This window comes from Tupaia chinensis, unplaced genomic scaffold (genome assembly GCF_000334495.1).
Source record: "Tupaia chinensis unplaced genomic scaffold, TupChi_1.0 Scaffold000206_1, whole genome shotgun sequence".
NCBI classification, from domain to species: domain Eukaryota; kingdom Metazoa; phylum Chordata; class Mammalia; order Scandentia; family Tupaiidae; genus Tupaia; species Tupaia belangeri.
Genome location: NW_006159681.1, coordinates 843938 through 863581, shown reverse-complemented (window position 1 = coordinate 863581; position 19644 = coordinate 843938). Strand labels below are relative to the sequence as shown.

Genomic DNA, 19644 nt, shown 5'->3' with positions numbered 1-19644 from the left:
GACATAGCCATTACGCTAACTGCTGGTTCCCATCTCTCTCTCTCTCTCTCTCTCTCTCTCTCTCTCTCTTTTAAATCCATGCTCTTGGTTGCTTTGCAGAGTATGTCTCCTTTAAATATTTCATAGTAAATTCTAAATTCTATGTGATTATGTGTCCTGCAGCAAAATTTCACCAATTTTTTTGGAGGGAGACCATTTTCATACAGAAACATTTCTCCTCTTGACTCTTAGGAAACAATTTTGGGACAAAATAGTCAAGTCTTGGATTCCATGTCTGCATTGATATTGGATGGCTAATGTAACATTGCTACATCTCAATTTCCTTATCCTTAAAATTAAGGTCTTCCTTTCCATAGATCTTTTTCTGATGATGCTTTAAGGATTACATGGGAGACATATAAAACCTGTCAAACATTTTTTAAATAGGTACCAACTATTCTAAATGCCAAGGCATTATGATAACCACTATATTTATTAGGACAGCCCTTAAAGATAGTTAACTGCATACGCCAGGGAATCACAGGGGTGAGAACCTCTCCTTTTTACAGGTATGTGATTTATGTTCCCACTGCTCCTAGGTGAGAGGCTGCTCTGCATGAAAGTGACCATCTTTGGCTCCAAAGGCAAGCTGCGGGCACTCAGATCCTCCTATTTATCCCTATCTCAAAAGGTGGTTGCGAAGATTTTGTGAATTGATGTACTTAGATTGCCAGACTTGTTGCTAGTCGTCAGTAAACATCACCATTATTTCCATTGCTACACGACATTTTGTTGAAGAGTCGAAAGAAAAAGGCCAGCGCTGCTCAAAAGCGATTCCACTGAGACAACTTGAAATGTCGAATCAAAGGCCTTTGCACACGAGTGAGGCAGACGTCTCAAGGACAAACAGAAACAGAAATTGGATTTGTCAGCTGCGTTAAAAGAGATGTCTTCACGGTCTGAAGGATGGGATGGCGTTGAAGGTGCAATACGTAGAGAATTCTGAATTTTTACTGAAATTTTAGTAGCTCACTCTTTATACTGAGTGTTGTTGAAAATGGGCTTCATTCATATAGCCATTCTACTGTAGTTTTAGTACAGTAGAATGTACTGAAAAACACTGTTTTTGTTTGTTTGTTTAGTTTTGCGATAGGGCATGTGCACTAGGCAGAGAGAGAGAGAGAAAGTGAGAAATTTCTCCCCAGAGAGGACTGCCATGCTGCAATCCCTGTTTCTCCTGTCTGGATTTTGGGCATGCTTGCAAAGCACGTGCCTGGTGTGCTTCTCCATCTGCTGGACCCAGGACTTGAACTGCACATCCGCCATGTGGGATCCAGCACCTTAATCTCCATGCCACCTGCAGGCGCGAGGTAACTGTCTTATCTCGTCTATTTTTGTTTAGTAGGTTTACTTTGCTATGATTTAAACTTCCTTGAGTACTAGGACATTAATAAGTGCCTGCTAACCTCTGTTGTTGAATAACTTGTCTTTTTTATTATTTATTTATTTATTTATTTTTGTTTTTGAGAGATTTTCACTGTAGGGCGCGTGCACTCGCCAGACAGACAGAGAGAGACATAGAGACAGAAAGCAAGAAATCACCCCCCAGGGGGGATGGTCATGCCGCAATCCCTTCTCCTCCATTCTCCTCTCGGGATCTTGGGCACGCACGCACACGCACCCGGCGTGAGTTTTAAGCCACCGGGTCCGGGACACGAACCACGGTCGACTACGTGGGAGTCCAGCGACATAGCCATTACGCTAACTGCTGGTTCCCAATAACTTGTCTTTTTTGACTTCAGATAATGTTTGGTCCCTATTTTATAGTCTCTAATGGCAGAATGTACCACAAATCACAGTCAGGTGTTTGCATTTATTTATGTGATCAGAGAACAATAGTGGTTTCCTCTCTGAACTAGAAGCTCTGTCATGATGACAGCATTGTGTATCTTAAATACTGTCTCCAGCATCGATCCCACAACTGGCACATGGTAGATGCAAAATGATTGAAAACTGCACATTAAATCCCCATTCATATTATTTCATAATTATGCTGTTTAACTTATACATGATGACGTAGCCAAATAATGCTTCCCCCTACTTTCTCTTAGCAACCCTGACTTCTTGTCACTTCATCCTACAGTTTTCTTTGTGTCTCAGGAAATTCTTTTTCAATACCATTTTGGATTGGATTCTGCCAATGACAGATATCTACCCGGTGTTTGGGAGAAATAACAAGCTGCGGCCATGATCCGGGTGACAAAATCTCTGTTGCTCTCAGCAGCTGAAGCAGTCATCAGAGGCCTTGACGCTTGCTCCAGGGCCATCAGGAGGTTCTGGAGGGCTCTAATTACTGTGGCAAAATTCATTTTACTAGGAGTATATATGATGGCTTGTTTTCCTGACTTAATCCTAAACAACACAATTACATTGGAGGAAAAAAAAATTCTCTATTTTACTAAAGAAAGACATTGAAAACTGTTTTATAAGATTAGAAAAAGTTAAAACTTAGATTATTGTCTTGCTTAATATTTTTAGAGCCATGTGTAGGGCTGTTGAAATTCTGTAAGCAATTTAAGAGTCCTTCATCTACTTCATAGTTCTTCCTAGATGTTAAATTATCTTGGATGTTACTTCAGTAATTGTACTTTTTCTTCTTTTAATTTTGATATTTTTTATATGCTTATTAAAATGCAATAACTGATAAATGATGACAATTTTTGAAGCCATTTTCTTAGCAACATTTTATATTCTTTGGATTTCTCCTCCATAATAACATTTTGTGTTTTTCACTACTTCTCACATGCAGATAAAGGCCATTTAAACACTTTACTCCTTTAAAGATAAAAGACTTGTGAGCAATTATTCATTTTTGTCATAGAACGTTGAGAGTTTATTGCTGTCCTTGTTTTTGGTTTTGGAAGTTGAAATCTGCTAGTCATTAAGATCTGAGCAATTTGCTTCTAAAGTCATTTTGCATAGATTCATTAACAGTCATCGAATAAGAGCACTTTTGGGTTTTGTTTCAAACCCATTTATCACTTGCCTTGGTTACTCTTGTTTGCTATGATACAGGCAATATTTCAAAAAGCTCTAGAGTCATTCATTTTGAAAGATGATTGGTTTAGAAAAGAAAGAAAAAAATTGCCTTTTCCACGAGTATAACTTGTTGAAATCTAACAGAGGCGCCACATTCTGTGAAGTATTATTTTCACTTTGTTCTGAGCTCTCTCTCTGTCTTTTGCACTATGGCTATGTGCTTACATTTTTTTGTGAGATGCGTTCTCTCAGAGCGTGGTATTCAGAAAATTCTGTGTTAGGTTATAGTTCTAACTTAAAAAAAAAAGAATCTATTTGCTTTATGTCTTGTTGATGCTGAAAAACAAACCCTCAAAATCAAGCATTGAAAGTTTTATATTTTACGTGTGGGTGTGCGTGTACATGCCCAAGATCTTGATGAGTTTGTGGGTTAGAGATAGTGGATGACAGTGTGAGTAGACTCTAGTTCTTCTCTCTCTGTCTCTCTCTCATGTGTGCATGCACTCTCAATTATGAATAAAATAAATTTAAAAATATACATTTCAAAACTGTGACCAATTATCTGAATGAAAAATGTAAAATCACTCATAAGGTCAAAGTGGAGAACACGTGTGCTTCAGATCAGTTAAGCAGATAGTGCTAACCATGGGTTTATGGAAGTGAGAATGTGTGGTGGATATTGAATAAGGAATTTATTAGAAGTATATTATTAATTCATTAAATAAATTATTTGGAGATATGAAATAAGTTAGAAATAAAGAAAGTGGAAATATCAAGATGGCAATTATACATTTCTTTATTGAGACTTTTTAGCTACACTGGGGGATTTTATAATCAGGAAATAAGTGGGGTTCAAATCCAAGCTCATTTCACTGTGGCAAGTTCCCAGGGGCTTGAATGCCTAATTGCAATGGACATCCCTGGGAGTTGGAATTGTAGTTATTAACCCATGTCTGGTGAAAATCCTTCAATCTGCCCCCCCTTCCCAATTAACATGTCAACCCAAAACAATATTGAATTCTGGGGTAACTTGTTGGCTAAGTTTGGTGTCATACTTACAGAGCCAGACATACAAAAGTGTTAGCACTATATCCCATTAAAATATTAGTCTGGTCTCTGCAAAAACCAGACATATTCTGCAAGTTGACAATAAGTTAAGAAACATTCAGGCCAATTTCATCTGGGTTTTCATATGCAATATATTTTTTGTAGAGCAGATTAGCATAGCCTGAGGTAACTAGTATGAATGCAGGTACCTGCCAAATATGTTTGCTTTTCTATGCTTACCAGGAAGGAGTGTTAGAAACGATTTCCTTTCACAGGGGATGATTGGACGAACATTGGTAATACTGTATCTATGGTCCAGCCCAAGAGATGCAGTTCTCCTGTTTGCTGTCATAATAGTGCTGTGTTATTTGGGCTATTCTAACAACATCCCACAGACTGTATGGCTTAACAAACAAGCAGTTATTTGTCACAATTCTAGCAAGTTATCTGGTAAGGATCTACTTTCTGGTTTGAAAATGGCAAATCATTGTTTCCTCACATTGCAGAGAGCAAAGAGGAAGAGCCCATGTCTCTTTCTCTTTTTATAAAGGCATTAATCCTATTCCAAGGGCCCCACTCTTGTGACTTCATCTAATCAATTCCAATTACCAAGTAGTTAATTAGATGAACCTAATAAAGATTTGAGATTCTTCAATGAAAGTGAAGTACAGTGGTCTGGGTTATACCAGAATATCTCCTTCAAGATGAAGGACGAATTAGTAAATCCTGTTCCTCTCACCACAAGAAAAGAACACAATATTTTTTAGGATTCTTTACAATCTGGAAGCAGAATATTTCAGTTTTACACAAATTTTCTGAAGTTGCCTCATATATCGGGTGGTTGGAATAGTTATGATGCACTTTTGCTGTTTTTCTATGCAAAAATGACTTTTTCCAACAACCCAATATTTATTCTTTATTTTATTATTTTTTTCTTTCACTCATCTGTATTTGTTACGACCTCTTTAAGCAGAATATAATTTGGGCACACTTCCATTCATGAGATGACTTGTCATTCTTGTCAGCCTCTGCCTTTTGCCTTAAAGTCTCAGTAATGGAATGATCAGGATTGATTTCCAGGTGTTTCTTTGCAGCCAGGTAAACCACTGTGGAGCTGTCCCTCAAGGCTTGAGCTTGCATGATTCTCTCCATATGTGCTGTCTAGCCATATGTGCTTGTGACAATGCAGCATGGAGATATTACCAACTGGTTGGAGACAACTGCCTTCTCCACTTTTTTCTCCAATATATCTTTCATGATTTTGCAAAGGTTTTCAACTTTTTTTTTTCTCTTCCTGTTTCTTATTATCTTCTTCATCTTCTGGAAGCTCTAAACTCTCTTTGATGACTGACACTGAAGTCTTCCCCTCAACTTCCTTCAGCTGTTGAACACAGTACTCATAGATAGCCTCGATCATATACATTACTTCTGTCATGCTTCTGAAGACTGTCTATGAAGGCAGGGTTAGCATCCTGGTCCTTGGTCTCACCTGTGATGTAATAGATATATGCCTGGTGTTCCTTCATTTGGGTGCAATAATCCTTTAGGGATACCATCTCATCAAGCAGATGCATAATATTTTAACAGCTTGAAGGTGTCTTATGATTTTGAGAGTCTTCATGAATTCCAAACTTTATATTTTTAGAATACTGCTCATAAAACCTTTTTTAGTTCTCTTTAATTTTTGCCAGTTTAGTTAAGAGTTCTAAGCATTTTTTGACCAAATTCTTTCTGATAACTTTCAGAATTTTACTTTGTTGCAACACCTCATGGGAAATGTTTAAGGGAGATCTTCACAGTCCTCTCTAATAAAATTCAGATATTCAGGGATCATTTCCTCTCAATTTTCCATGATGAATACTCTGCATACATGCAATTTACTGTTGTTATTTTTCTTCCTGTTTTCAAACAAGTCAAAAGGAGCATGTCTCAGAAGCATAAAAATAAAAGAGCTCAAATTCCAACTGTCCTTCAACTGAAAAGTGTTTTACTGCCAACTGATCTTTCAAGTCATTAGTCAAGCTCTTGTGGAGTTCTCCATAGTGTTCATTGGTAATGCCATCAGGATTTCTGGTCTAAATAGGTTTTGTATTGTTGAGTTCTTCATCAGTGTACTTTTCCTCCTTCTCCTTCTTCTCACCATCTTTCTTTTCTTCTTCTTTATCAGAACCAACATCTTCTATTTCAGGTTTGTAATCAGACTCCTTTTCTTTTTCTTTCTCTTCCTTTCCTTCAGCCTTGTCATCACTGACGCTTTATCATGCTCCTTCTCCACGAAAAGAGTAGTAAGATAGCCAATAAACTGACAATGTTTCTTCACAATCTCCTTTATTTTTCTTTTCTCCAAGTACTCAGTTTAGTCTTCTTTCAGATGCAGGATAACCTTTGTCCCATGGGTTCACTTGTGTCAGTCCTAACCATGAACAAGATCCCTGCAGAGGCATACTGCTCATTATCATTATGTTTGATGATCACAGTCACTTTTCAGCAACCTGACAGGCAGAATAGAAACCAACACTGAAATGGCCTCTCATAGAAATATCTGGAGCCAGCAAGTGGCATGGTGGGTAAGGTGCTGGATTACCACAAGGCCAGTCATGGTTCGAGTCCAGAATCTGGTGGCTTGTATTCCCACTCTCTCTCTCTGTGTCTCTCAGAGCACATGGACACCATAGGAAATTTTGGGAACCAGCAGTTAGCGTAATGGCTATGTCGCTGGATTCCCACGTAGTCGACCGCGGTTTGTGTCCCGGACCCGGTGGCTTAAAACTCACACCAGGCGCGTGTGCGTGCGTGCCCAAGATCCCGAGAGGAGAATGGAGGAGAAGGGATTGCAGCGTGACATCCCCCCTGGGGGGTGATTTCTCGCTTTCTGTCTCTATGTCTCTCTCTGTCTGTCTGGCGAGTGCACGCGCCCTACAGTGAAAATCTCTCCAAAAAAAAAAAAAACCCAGTATCGTATCAAACTGCAAAGCTTCCATGGAAGCTTTGGGCCCAGATTTGGCAATAGTGCCAAGGTTATTGAGCAAATCGGTCTTCGTCATTCCACTCCCAGTATCCACTATACTGAAGGTTTGATCTTGTTTATTTGGAATGAGATTAATGAACAGCTCCTTCCCAGAAGCATTGTAGGGATCAGAAGATGAAGTAATAGTTATGTCGCTGTACTCTCATGTAGTCAGCTGCTGTTTGAGTCCTGGACCTGGCTGCTTAAACTCACGCCAGGCATGTGTGCATGGAGGAGACAGGACTGTGGCATGGCCATCCCTCCGGGGGATGGTTTCTTTCTTTCTATCTCTCTTTCTCTGTCTCTCCTCAAGCACATGCGTCCTATAGCAAAATTCTCTCTTAATGATAATAATAAAAATAAAACAGCTTTGTACTGGCACAAGAAAAAACATGTAGATCAATGGAACAAAATAAACCCACATATAAACACCAAAGCTTACAGTCAACTGATTTTTCTACAAAAGATACAAGAGAATGCAATGGGGAAAGAAAGTCTCTTCATCAAATGATACTGGAAGAACTGGACCTCCACCTAGAGAAAAATGAAACTAGACTCCTCTCTCTCACCATAAAAACAAAACAAAACAAAACAAAACAAACAACAACAACAACAACAAAAAACCTCAAAATGTATCAAAGATCTAAATACAAAACCTCAAGCCATAAAAATATTAGTCTAAGACACAGGGGAGCTCTTAGAGACATTGGAATAGGCAACAATTTCTTAAATAAAACTCCTATTGAGCAAATCGGTCTTCGTCATTCCACTCCCAGTATCCACTATACTGAGGGTTCGATCTTGTTTATTTGGAATGAGATTAATGAACAGCTACTTGCCAGAATCTAGTTTACTGGGATCTGTCAAGTTTTTATATCTGATTTTGTCTGGCACATCAGATGAATTTGAAATAAGCTCCCTCAGAAAGATCTCTTTGATGGAGTAGAAAGTGTTGATGATCAATGACATCAACTGGACAATTTCTACCTGGAAGGCAAATATATCAACCTCCTCCATGGGCTGGTCTTGGGTCTGGGTTTCCTCAGGCATCTTGATGAAAGACCACTCAATTCCCGTTCCACAGTTGTATCCAGACACTGAAGCAACTCTATTCTCTTCCCCATATCATGTCACAGGCTTTGTAGTATATTTTGAGGTCAGGTAGTGAGATGGCTCCTACTTTATTCTTTTTGCACAATATTGCCTTGGCAATATGAGGCCTTTATGATTTTAGACAACTTTTATGATTTTTTTCTATTTCTGTGAAGATATCTCTGGTAATTTGATTAAAATTGCATTAAATTCTTACATTATTTTGGGTAGGATTGACATTTGATTATATTAATTCTTCCAATCCAGAACATAAGATGTGTTTCCAATTTTGTGTATCATGTTGATTTCCTTTCTTCAGTTTTTCACTTTTTCTTGTAGAGATTTCTTAACTCTTTGGTAGAAATATCTCTAGATATTTTCTTATTGTATTTTTGGTGTGTGTGTGGCTATATTAAATAGATTTGTTTTCTTCAATTCTACCTTGGTTTGCTCCTTGTTGGCGTATTAAAATTGATTTTTGTAGGTCGATTTGTATCCTGCAATTTTATTGAATTCATGATCACTTTCAGTTTTTTTTTTTTTTTTTTGTAGAGTTCTCTCTAAATATAATTTCTTTTTCTATTTGAATGTCTTTGGCTTTCTTGTCTGATTTCATTGTCTAGGACTTCCAGTACAATGTTTAAAAGGAGTGGAAAAGTGAGTAGTCTATCTCGAATCAGTATTTAATAACACTTCCAGCTTTTTCCCATTTAGCATGGTGTTAGCTATGGGTTTGTCATATATGGATTCTATTGTGTTAAGAAATGACCCTTCTAAACCACGTTTTATAAAAGTTTTGTTCACTAAAGCATGTTGTATCTTATTGAATGTCTTTTCTGAATCAATTGACATGATCATATGGTTTTTAACCTTTCCTTCTCTTAATGTGATGTATTACATTTATTGTTGAATATGTTGACCCCTCCTTGCATAACTGGAATAAGACCCACTTGGTCCTGGTGTATAAACTTTGTGATGTGTTGTTGATTATGATTTGATAGTATCTTGTTGAGAATTTTTGCATCTATATTCATCGGGAATATTGATCTGTAGTTTTCCTTTTTGTTGTGTCTTTGCTTTTGGGATCAAAATGATGAAGTCTTCATAAAATTTAACTGGAGGATTTTATCCATTAAAATTGTTTTATTATTGATATTTGTGTAGTATTTATTCCTGCTAATTTGTTAGCCATTTAGTTGGTGGTTTTGTGTTCTCCTATTTCTATTTGTCTCTCTTTAGTTTTCCTAATATAGTATTCCCTTCAGTACTTTTTGAAGATCTGGTTTAGTGTTGGTAAATTATTTCAATTTTTGTTTGTCTGAAAATTATTTTATTTTTTGCTTTATATGTAAAGGATAATCTTGCCAAATATAGTACTTTTGGTTTAAATAGTTTTTCTTCTAGTATTTTGAATATGTCTCCCCATTCTTTCCTTTTTTTCAGTTGAGAGGTCTGATGTTAGGTTATGTTTCATTTTTTCAGTTGAGAGGTCTGATGTTAGGTTAATAGGATAACCTTTGTAAGTAACTTAACATTTCTCTCTTGATATTTTTAGAACATTATCTTTGTCTTCAATTTTTATCAATCTTATTATAACATGCTGTGAGGAGGATCTTCTTGTGTTGACTCTATTTGGCATTCTTTGTATTTCCTGATTCTGGATGTCTGTATGTTTCTCTATATTTGAAAAACATGCACATAGTATTTCATGAAAGAGATTTTATATGTCTTTTTCAGCCTCTTCACCTTTGGGTGAAGTATATGAACATTTGAGTATCTAATGGTGTCTAGTATTTCCTTATTCATTCTCATTTTTTTGGGTTATATTTTCATTTTTTTTTCATCATTTGGATTAAGTCAGAGACTTTGTCTTCCAAGTCAGAAATTCTTTCTTCTGCATGCTTCCAAAGCTGTTGATGCTTTCTTTTGAGAGAGATTTTGATTTCTTGCATTACATTCTTCATCTCTGGAAGTTCTAATTGATTTCTTTAGGGTGCTATCTGTAGAATTCCCCCTTCATATCACAGAATGATTTTCTGACCTCCTGAAATTATCCATTTTCTTTTAGATATCATTGAGTTTTGTTGTGATGAATATTCTGAATTCTTTTTCTGTTATATATGTGATTTCTTATGTTTGAGTCATTGTTAGTGAGGAGTGACTGTGTTCTTTTATGGAAGACATACTTTCAGTTTTCATATATTTCTTGAGGCTCTAATTTGCTTTTTAGGCATCTGGCGAAGCACTTACTTCTTCCTATTTCTTTGAGATAGGTTTCTGTGGCTGTGTGCTTTCTTATATTTCTAATTATAAATGATTCTTGAAAAACGTAGTATTATTACCTTTATCATTTTGGGAATAATTACTGTTTCTTTTAAATTTCTATTATTCTGCAGTTAATTTTGTCTCATCTTTTGTCAGGAATAGATTATTCCATTTATTCGGATCTGTCCACATTTTCTATTTCTTTTTTTCTTTTTTTTTTAAATCAGTTAGCTGTAGACTGAGAGAGAGAGAGAGAGAGAGAGAGAGAAATAAGGGAGCACTCCAAGTGAAGATGAACATGCTACAGTCACCTCTCCTTCATTCTCTCCTTGTGATTTTGGGCACGAATGTTCATGTGCCTGGTGTGTTTTCCAAGTCTCTGGATTTGTGACACAAATCACAGTTGGCCATATGGGATCCAGCTGCCTTAATCACTGGCTCGTCTCCATCTCTTTTCTTTTCTTTTTTTTTTTTTTTGAGAGGTTTTCCTATAGGGCATGTGCGCTCGCCAGACAGACAGAGAGAGACAGGGCTCGTCTCCATCTCTTTTCTTTTCTTTTTTTTTTTTTTTGGAGAGGTTTTCCTATAGGGCATGTGCGCTCGCCAGACAGACAGAGAGAGACGTAGAGACAGAAAGCGAGAAATCACCCCCCAGGGGGGATGGCCATGCCACAATCCCTTCTCCTCCATTCTCCTCTCGGGATCTTGGGCACGCATGCACACGCACCCAGCGTGAGTTCTAAGCCACCGGGTCCGGGATGCGAACCGCGGTCGACTACGTGGGAGTCCAGCAACATAGCCATTACACTAACTGCTGGTTCCCCCTCCATCTCTTTTTAAAAAATATTATTTCTTAGACATCTAGCTGTTCCTTTGATGTAATTTAATACCATAGCCATTCTTGATGTATAGTGAGAGGGAATTAGCACCAAGATCCCATGCATTTGTCTACCTTTGGGTAAGTTTGAAAGCACAGAGAGAGTTTTTTCACAAGAAAAACCACCAGATCACACCATGGGTTGGACCCCCTCATGTGCAGTGAAAAATCATCAGGTGACGATCCCAGTGTGGAACATGGCATTCCCTTCACGTCTACACCCATGTTTTATACCAGATTCTCCCCAAGACTGTAACGCTCTGATCTTTGGGTCGTGTGGGAAAGAAGAGCTGCTTTTGGTCTGTCTGATACATCAGTTGCTAGACAGGTCTGGGGGTGAGGGGATGCCGGAATGTGACCTTCTTGGTCAGCCTAGTACCTCTCTTTGACTGGTTTGCAACAGGGACAGTGCAGGCAGTGACCTAGTCCAGAGTGATGTGAGAAAGAAGAAAGCATACCTGACAAATCTGCAAAGCAATATGCCTCCTGAACAGAATCCCTGGCACTTTCTCTTTAGGTTGTTATTTATTATACATCTGTCTTCCAAAACCCGAATTCCACTATCTTCTGTCTACACAGAGGGTACTCAGAGAGCTTTCTAGACCTCATGCTGACACTCCAAGGTTACATTAGGAAAGGAGGCAATAGCCATTCCAGCTTGCCACCTTGACAAGAAAGATGTGCTCCATCTTCCCCACATGAAAAAACGTTGGTAAATTTTTCCTAGGTGAAATGTGCCCTAATGCTTCAGAGGTTAGAAGTTAACGCACATGTGTTCATTTTTCTGTTGGATGTAGTCATCAATTAAAGAATGATTACTTCTAGAAGAGATCATGCAAAAAAATGAACTTGAGTTGCCTTTTTTTTTTTTTTTTGGTTATAGGGAGCATGTGCTCACTGGAGAGAGTCAGAGAGATTTAGATATAAAAAGAGAGGAAAGGGGAAAAATCATACACACACCCCTAGTGGGGTGTGGGGAATGGCCACACTGCAATTCTTTCTCCTCCATTTTCCTGTTAACATTTTGGGCATGCAAATGCACATGACTGACATGATTTTCAAGAAGTTGGGTCTGGGACTTGAAGCATACGGTTGTCCCAGTTGTCCGTGTGGAATTCATCCACTCTAACCTCCCATCACCTGCTACCCCTTGAATTGCTTTTAAAAGACATATAATAGTATTTTTTTTCTAAAAATGATCGAGGCAGGTACAATAATTCATGTATATAAAAAATCATATGAAGTGAAGATTTAAACCATTGTGTAATATAGGAGGAAGGAGTATAGCAACCGCTGAAGCCTTTTAATATCCTCTGGATGTGTACGCTCCTGGGGGGAGTGGGGACACGATGAAGCAAAACAAGTAGCCAAGAAACAAACAGAAAGTAACCTGTGACGCTTTTTCACTGGCAAAACATGAACTGCCTTCCAGTTACCATAAGCACATGCTTTTTAAAGAAATAATTATTTTATTGTATTTCATTTATTATTGTTTTTAACTTGAGCAGAGAGAGACACAGAAAGAGAGGGAAAGTGAGAAAGCAGGCCACTAGGTTGGGAACTTGAACTGCAGTCAGCCGTGTGGGGGTGCAGGGTCCCGGCCACCAAGCCGACTGCCCCATGCTTTTCTTTTCTTTTGTTTTTGGAGAGGATTTTGCTATAGGGCATGTGCGCTCACCAGACAGAGAGACAGAGAGAGAGAAAGCAGGAAATCACTCCCCAGGGGGATGGCCACGCCGCAATCCCTTCTCCTCCATTCTCCTCTCGGGATCTTGGGCACGCACGCACACGCGCCCGGCATGAATTTAAGCCACCGGGTCTGGGACGCGAACCGCAGTCGACTACATGGGAGTCCAACGACATAGCCATTACGCTAACTGCTGGTCCCTGCCCCATTCTTTTTTGAAGTACAAAAACATCTGATGTTTGTATTTTTCTTTGAATAATGTTAGGAATGAAAGTGATTAAAGGTATAAGATAATATTACATAAAATTAAATATGCAAAAAACAGAGCAATGTAAAGTGTGCAGACAAGAATAAAGTAAACCTCTTTCTGGAGGCTTTTAATAAGTCCCATAAATTAAAAATAAGTTTTAACATGTTACGGAGAGCTCCGTATCAGTGTTATCATTTGGATCATGGTTTGTACCCCAAAGTTTTATATTCTGGAATTTGAGGTCGGGAGATGGTGAAGTCTGGCAAGTGGTGATTGGATCATGGTGATTGCACTGTGGAGGAAATTCTCCCGTGAATAGATTTATGATGTCTTCGCAAGACCGGGTGAGTTTTAGATTTCGTGAAAAGAACAAAAAAGGCTAATTTTCATGAAAGCTGGTTGTACACACTTCCACCATCTGTGCTCCCCTGGCCATGCCTTCGGCCTAGGCCTTTGGACTCTCCAGACACCAGAATTATGAGTGTGTGAATAAATAAATAAATATATATATATAACATCTCTATAACATCACCCAAACTCGGGCTATTTCTACTAGCCATGCACAAATGGGCTATGAGCATAAGTCTTTTTGAGTGAGTACTGTAAAGTGAGAGAGGCACTCTGCACTGTGTTCTGAATCTTCGCAGGTGAAGGCCTGGCCAAGCTATCCACGTCACTGAGCCTTAGCTGGTTCTCGTAAACCGGAAAAATGCACAAACCTCCCAGCATGGACGTCTGATTAAAAGAGATAATGTGTGAAGTACCAGACATAATTCTTAGCATGTTTGATGATTCCACAATGCTCTAATCTCTGCATGATGTGATTATAAACATTACAGCAAATTGTATCTGTGCTATTAGCAATATTAAAGGAAAAGAAAGGCGAGTGTACTAAAATGGTTTCAATAATGAGACATATGAAAAAGCTGTTTAGCTATTTTAGGACTTCACACCATTTTATTAGCATAGACTCATGGCTGAAGTAGAACATTATTTTTTATTGAATTACTGCCAGTTTGTATACTGTATTTATGTTTCAGTAATTAAGTCCCTTTGCAGACTTATTTTTGTTATTATTGGACTACATTTAACTCAGTTGTCTCAGCTTTATATTTTTATTCTTCATCATTATATAACAAGTATTTTTCTGTCTTTCACCCTGCATCCTGATCTATTCATACCTTCCTCGTTTTTAATTAATTAACTTATTCATTTTAATGTGACCAGAGAGGGACAGAGTGAAAGAGAAAGAGAGAGAGGGAAAGCAAGAAAGCAAGCCACCAGGTCTGGGACTCGAACCAAAGTTGGTCATGTGGGAGTCCAGCACCCTTAACCACCATACCACCTGCTGGCCCCTCTACTCATACCTTTCTTCCATTAGATCTTTAATTTGCTCATCTCACTTACAATCTTCTCTTAAAGTGCTATAGTAGCAGTAGCGCAAACCAAAGAAAGGACTACTGCATTCTGAAAAGGTTCATGCATAATTGGCCAGCTCCATTCTGATGCTTATGTTGATTTTAAGCCAAAAGAAGCCTATACTTTTACTTTTAAATTGTATTCACCTTGTTTAATCTGCTGAAGGTTATGTGTTGTATTATTCGATAAGCTATCTTTTTTTGTCTGTTTTTCTTTTTAACTTCTGGTCAAATAATGGCTAATCTGAAATAATGGCAAGTGCAGTAACATTACATTAGGGAAGCAGAAAAAAACTCAACTCTGTCCCAAAAATGCCTTCTATCATATGGCTTATCTAATAAACATAGTTCTTTATAATGGCACCATTAGAGCCTGATTCTCCTGCCTTGGCGTGTTCACTCACAATTCTCATACATGATAAGAGTCCTAAGCATGGAATGATGTATAGATACAATTCATAACGTAAGCTGAGTTCTCAGTCACACCTACTCATTGATTCATGAGGAAGCAGTTCTGGCCTTTAAACTGGCATCTGCCTTCCTTCCTATTAGATTTGGGAATTGTGACTTCTAGTCAAAAACACTATAAATAATCTTAGTAATGGCAGGAAACTGACAGAGAGAAGACATTGCTGTTGGAGAGAGTAGCCATGTACTTGACTTGTGATATATGCCCCTCAAAAACCAAGTCACGAATGGTAGATTGCACAAGAGAGAAAAATAAATGAATAGGCAAAGCTGCAGAAGCATCCCCATTTATTTAATTAAATTCTGATTTGACAGTGTAAAAATTAAATTCTGTAAACTTTTAAAAAGTGTATTTATTTTATTTCCTCTATAAACAAGAGAGACTGAGAAAGAAACAGAAAGATAGGTACCCCAACAGGATCCACCCACTGCCATCCACCCCCCACCCCATGCCAGCCAGGCACAGATCACAGCCATGAGTGCAATTGCCTCATGCAGGGAGGTCTTTGGACATGAATCTGGAGCTTTCCATGAGGGCCAGCTTTTCCAGAGCCCTATGTTACTACTTCACCACCATCCAGTCTTCTGCTCTGAACATTTAAGTTTAAGATTTGAGTGGGGGGCGGCAAGTGGCATGATGGGTAAGGTTGTTGGACTCCCATATGACCGATCATGGTTCAGTCCCAGACAGGGCGGCTTGCTTTCTCACTTTCTTGCCCCTACTACAGTTTATTTTTTTAAAAAAATAAATGAATAAATAAATAAACTTAAATAAAATAATTTAAAAATTTTTTTACAATAAGATCTGTGTGGTAGATCAACCCATGGCCTGGTGGTTAAGCCTGGATCCCACATGGCTGACTGCACAATTTGACTCTAGGACCAGGCAGCTCGAGAAACATGTTGGTCATGTGTACATATATGTCCAAAATCCTGAAAGGAGGGAAAAATGGAGAAGGGATGGTGGTGTGACCATGCCTCATGGGATGTTTTCTGATCTCCCCCGCTCCACCTGACAAATGCACAAATGCACATGCTCTTTTAAGAGTAAACTTTATGAGGTATCTGTGTGTGTGTATGTGTGTATATAAATTGGAGTAAGGGAATTGGATGGGATTCATTTTGAATGTATTTTGAAATGCACAGAAAGTTGTTAGTATTTTGCACGTGAGCATACTACTGTGAGTAAGTTACTGAGTGAATTATTGAAGGGATATGGTAACGAATTATTTAACCAGTTATTTGGGCAGTTATTTTCAGTCATGAGCCACTGATGTATTTACTTATAATTGTATTCAATTCAAATTCAATACACAATTTTTTTTGTAAAAACAAATTATTGCTGCTCTAAAAGAGAAAAAAATTTTATTAAGAATGTTTCTTCATCAGTTGAAAGAGATTTCTAAATAAACTCCTGCTGCCAGTTTGTTCCCAGGGATATTAAGTTTAAATGAACCATTTCTTTTCTTAGTTTCTATTTTATCCTGGAATTTTTTCTTTTTCTTTTCAAAAATCATCATTAATGCATATATATCATAAATTTTTCATCACTTTAATTATAGTTTGGTTCTATTTTTATTTTACGAGATGAAGTTTTTGAAAACAGTAGTGATACAGAGAATGAACAATACACTGTTCTAATGTTCTGAATCTGCCTTTGAAAACATTCTAAAGAACAGTGCTAATATCAGTTTTAAAATTTAATTGTTCCCATGTTTGTCACTACAAAGGGAATTAGCAGACTAAAATTACTTTTCAGGGTTTGTTGGAGTTGACTAAAAACTGGCAAAATAGCTCAAGCTTACATGGCATACTAAAATCCATAACTTTTCTTTGATAACAACCTTCTGGCTATATGTTTATTCCCCCACAACCCTTTACCAAAAGTCTTCTTTGAAAATCAGCCGTCAGGATAACAAAGCAAAACAAAACTTTGAGATGAAGTACAAACAGTTCATCCCATTTTAAAATACTACAAGGTCTTCCTTGTCACAAATTGTGTTTGTGAGACATAAAGAAAATTTTAAGGACTCACTAGACCCACAGAAATGACAATCTTTCTAGGCTCAGTAATAACTTAGTCGAAAGGTAAGCATTCTAGAGTTGCTGAAATGATGTGAATTGTTAAATCCAAGCTCCAACAAACTCACGTGCAAGATGAACCAGATAGCATTTTCATACTACAAGGAGCCTGCTATCTCCCTACTGAGTCCAACACACTCACACCTGCTGTCCAGGAGATGGACGAATGACACACCCCGGGACTGGGTACTGTGGTCACAATGGCAATGCTGGGCCTAGAAGGAGACAGGCAGAGACCACAGGCTCATAGGGTTTAGTAGCAGAATAAATCTTGGGGTATCATTAGGCTTCAGTCCTTTTTTATACAGCTGAATGAGATGAGAAATGTTGAGAGAAATTAGTCGGCCTGCCTGGAGTCACACAGACAGTTAACAAGGGAGGTGCATGTCACACTGTGGGCTTTCTCCCTGAGATCTCCCCACAGCACCCATCTCACATGCAGATGGACCTTTCCTTTTCACTCTCGAGCATAATTAGGCATACTTACAATCTCTCCTTAGCTGAGTATATTTTTCTTCTATAATGCACAGTTATTTAACTGAACAATACATGCTGAGCAATTGGAACTCCAATATAGATGTATGCCCTGGAAACTAAATCTATCTCAAACAGTACACTACTAAATTGATTATCATTCTTGGTTGTATGAACCAAACTAAATAGTCTCTGAGTATTTCAGAAAGCTTCACTCCTTGGTCAACCTAAAAAAAAAAAAAAAATTGGACCCAAACTTATTAGACAAGCAAAGGTTTTTCCAGCTAATGTGTGAGGATGGGCTGCCCAGAGTGAGGACTTCAGAAGACCGCTTTCAGAGAACCAAAATGGCGGAGCACGGGCTTTTCTTTTATAGGGAAAACTGGAAGGAAGCAGGGTTGCTGATTTTACTTTTCTGTGAGAACTCATACATTGGTTCACCAGAACAGGAAGGGTTGCCAATTTTACTTTTCCTTGAGAACTCATACATTGGTTCACCAGAACAGGAAAAGCTGATTGATTTTTTTACATTGTACTTATGTTACTTCTTAGTAACAGCTACAGGCAAGAAGTGGGGTTATAATGAATGATATGTCCTCTGTGGTAACATAAGCAGTAACAGCTACAGGCAAGAACTGGGGTTATGATGAATGATATGTCCTCTGTGGTAACATAAGCAGCTTTTACTTTAATGCTGATTGTTCATTAAATATTTAGTTAAGAAATGTCCTTGAGGGAGCCAGGTGATGGTGTGGTGGTCAGGGTGCTGTGCTCCCACACAGCTAACCATAGTCTGAGTCCCAGATCTGGAGGCTTGAAAATCATACTGGGTATCTGTGCGTGCGTGCCCAAAATCCCAGGAGGAGAATGGAGGAGAAGGGACTGTGGCATGGCCATCCTCCCCTGAGGAGTATTTTCTTGCTTTCCTTCTTACTGTTTCTCTTCTTTCCAGTGAGCACACACATACCTTATGGCAAAAACCTTAAAAAAAAAATCTTTGAACAATTACTTCAGAAAGGTGTGCAGGGAACATAAATGAGACTTCATGCTCTTCTCACTCTGAGGCTGGTTTTTACCCAGTTCTCATGCACAACGCTTTTATCCTCTTCTCAAGGACTTATATCAGTTAACTAATTAAAGCACAGGTCAATTAGGTTTCTATGACTAAAAATCTTCTGTGCCACAGCCCAGAGTATGTAAGTTAATTTATAAGCCAAAAAAGCTCTAGCTAGTCTGCAAAATTTTCTTCTAAGTTACACAAATCATAAAATCATGGTACACATAGCTAATATTCCAAGTCCACACACTTCTCAATGCCTAATTAGTTCCAAATGCCTTACTATTCTTATTTTCTTTTCCACTTCCTTTATTAAGGGTGCATTAGGGAAAAAAATCACTAAAACAGTCATTGTACTCACTTTTGTTTGTACTAGCTATTTCTGGATCTTAATCTCCTATCCTGAAATCTCACTTCATCTTCTCAGTTTCTTCTACTCAAAACCAGATGGACATACTCATATTTGCTTAAATAATAAACTGCATCCTACAGCACTGAGGGACAGTAATGGAAGTGAATGAAGGGAACAGGAGAAACTAGGGTGCACACATTCTGCTAAAACAGGTAAATGTAGTTAAGGAAAAAGAGGTAAAACATGATCTGTGAGAATAAATTCATAAATTCTAACCCAGAGAATATATTTGGTAGGCAGAGAGTATGAGAGTGAACTGAGTCTCATAACTATGTCAAGTCCTCATGCCATTCTTCCCAAATTAATCGAGATTCAACATTCCTTTTATTCCTTTCAAGTATTGTTGGGCCTCTGAGAAAGGATGTCACAGTCCAGCCACAGGGACACACAGATAGTACACTGCTTGTGTCCCGGGGTGCCAGGTTTTGCCTTGAGAAAATAGGAGACCACAGATAGAGAAGCCCAGGCAAGACTTCACTGGGGCTTGTGC

At 38.3% G+C, this 19644-nt stretch overlaps 1 pseudogene; it reads right to left on the bottom strand.

The window, feature by feature from the left end:
- Positions 1-8122, bottom strand: part of LOC102472820 (heat shock protein HSP 90-alpha-like) — a 24725-nt pseudogene extending 16603 nt beyond the window's left edge.
- Positions 8123-19644: the final 11522 nt, after the last annotated feature.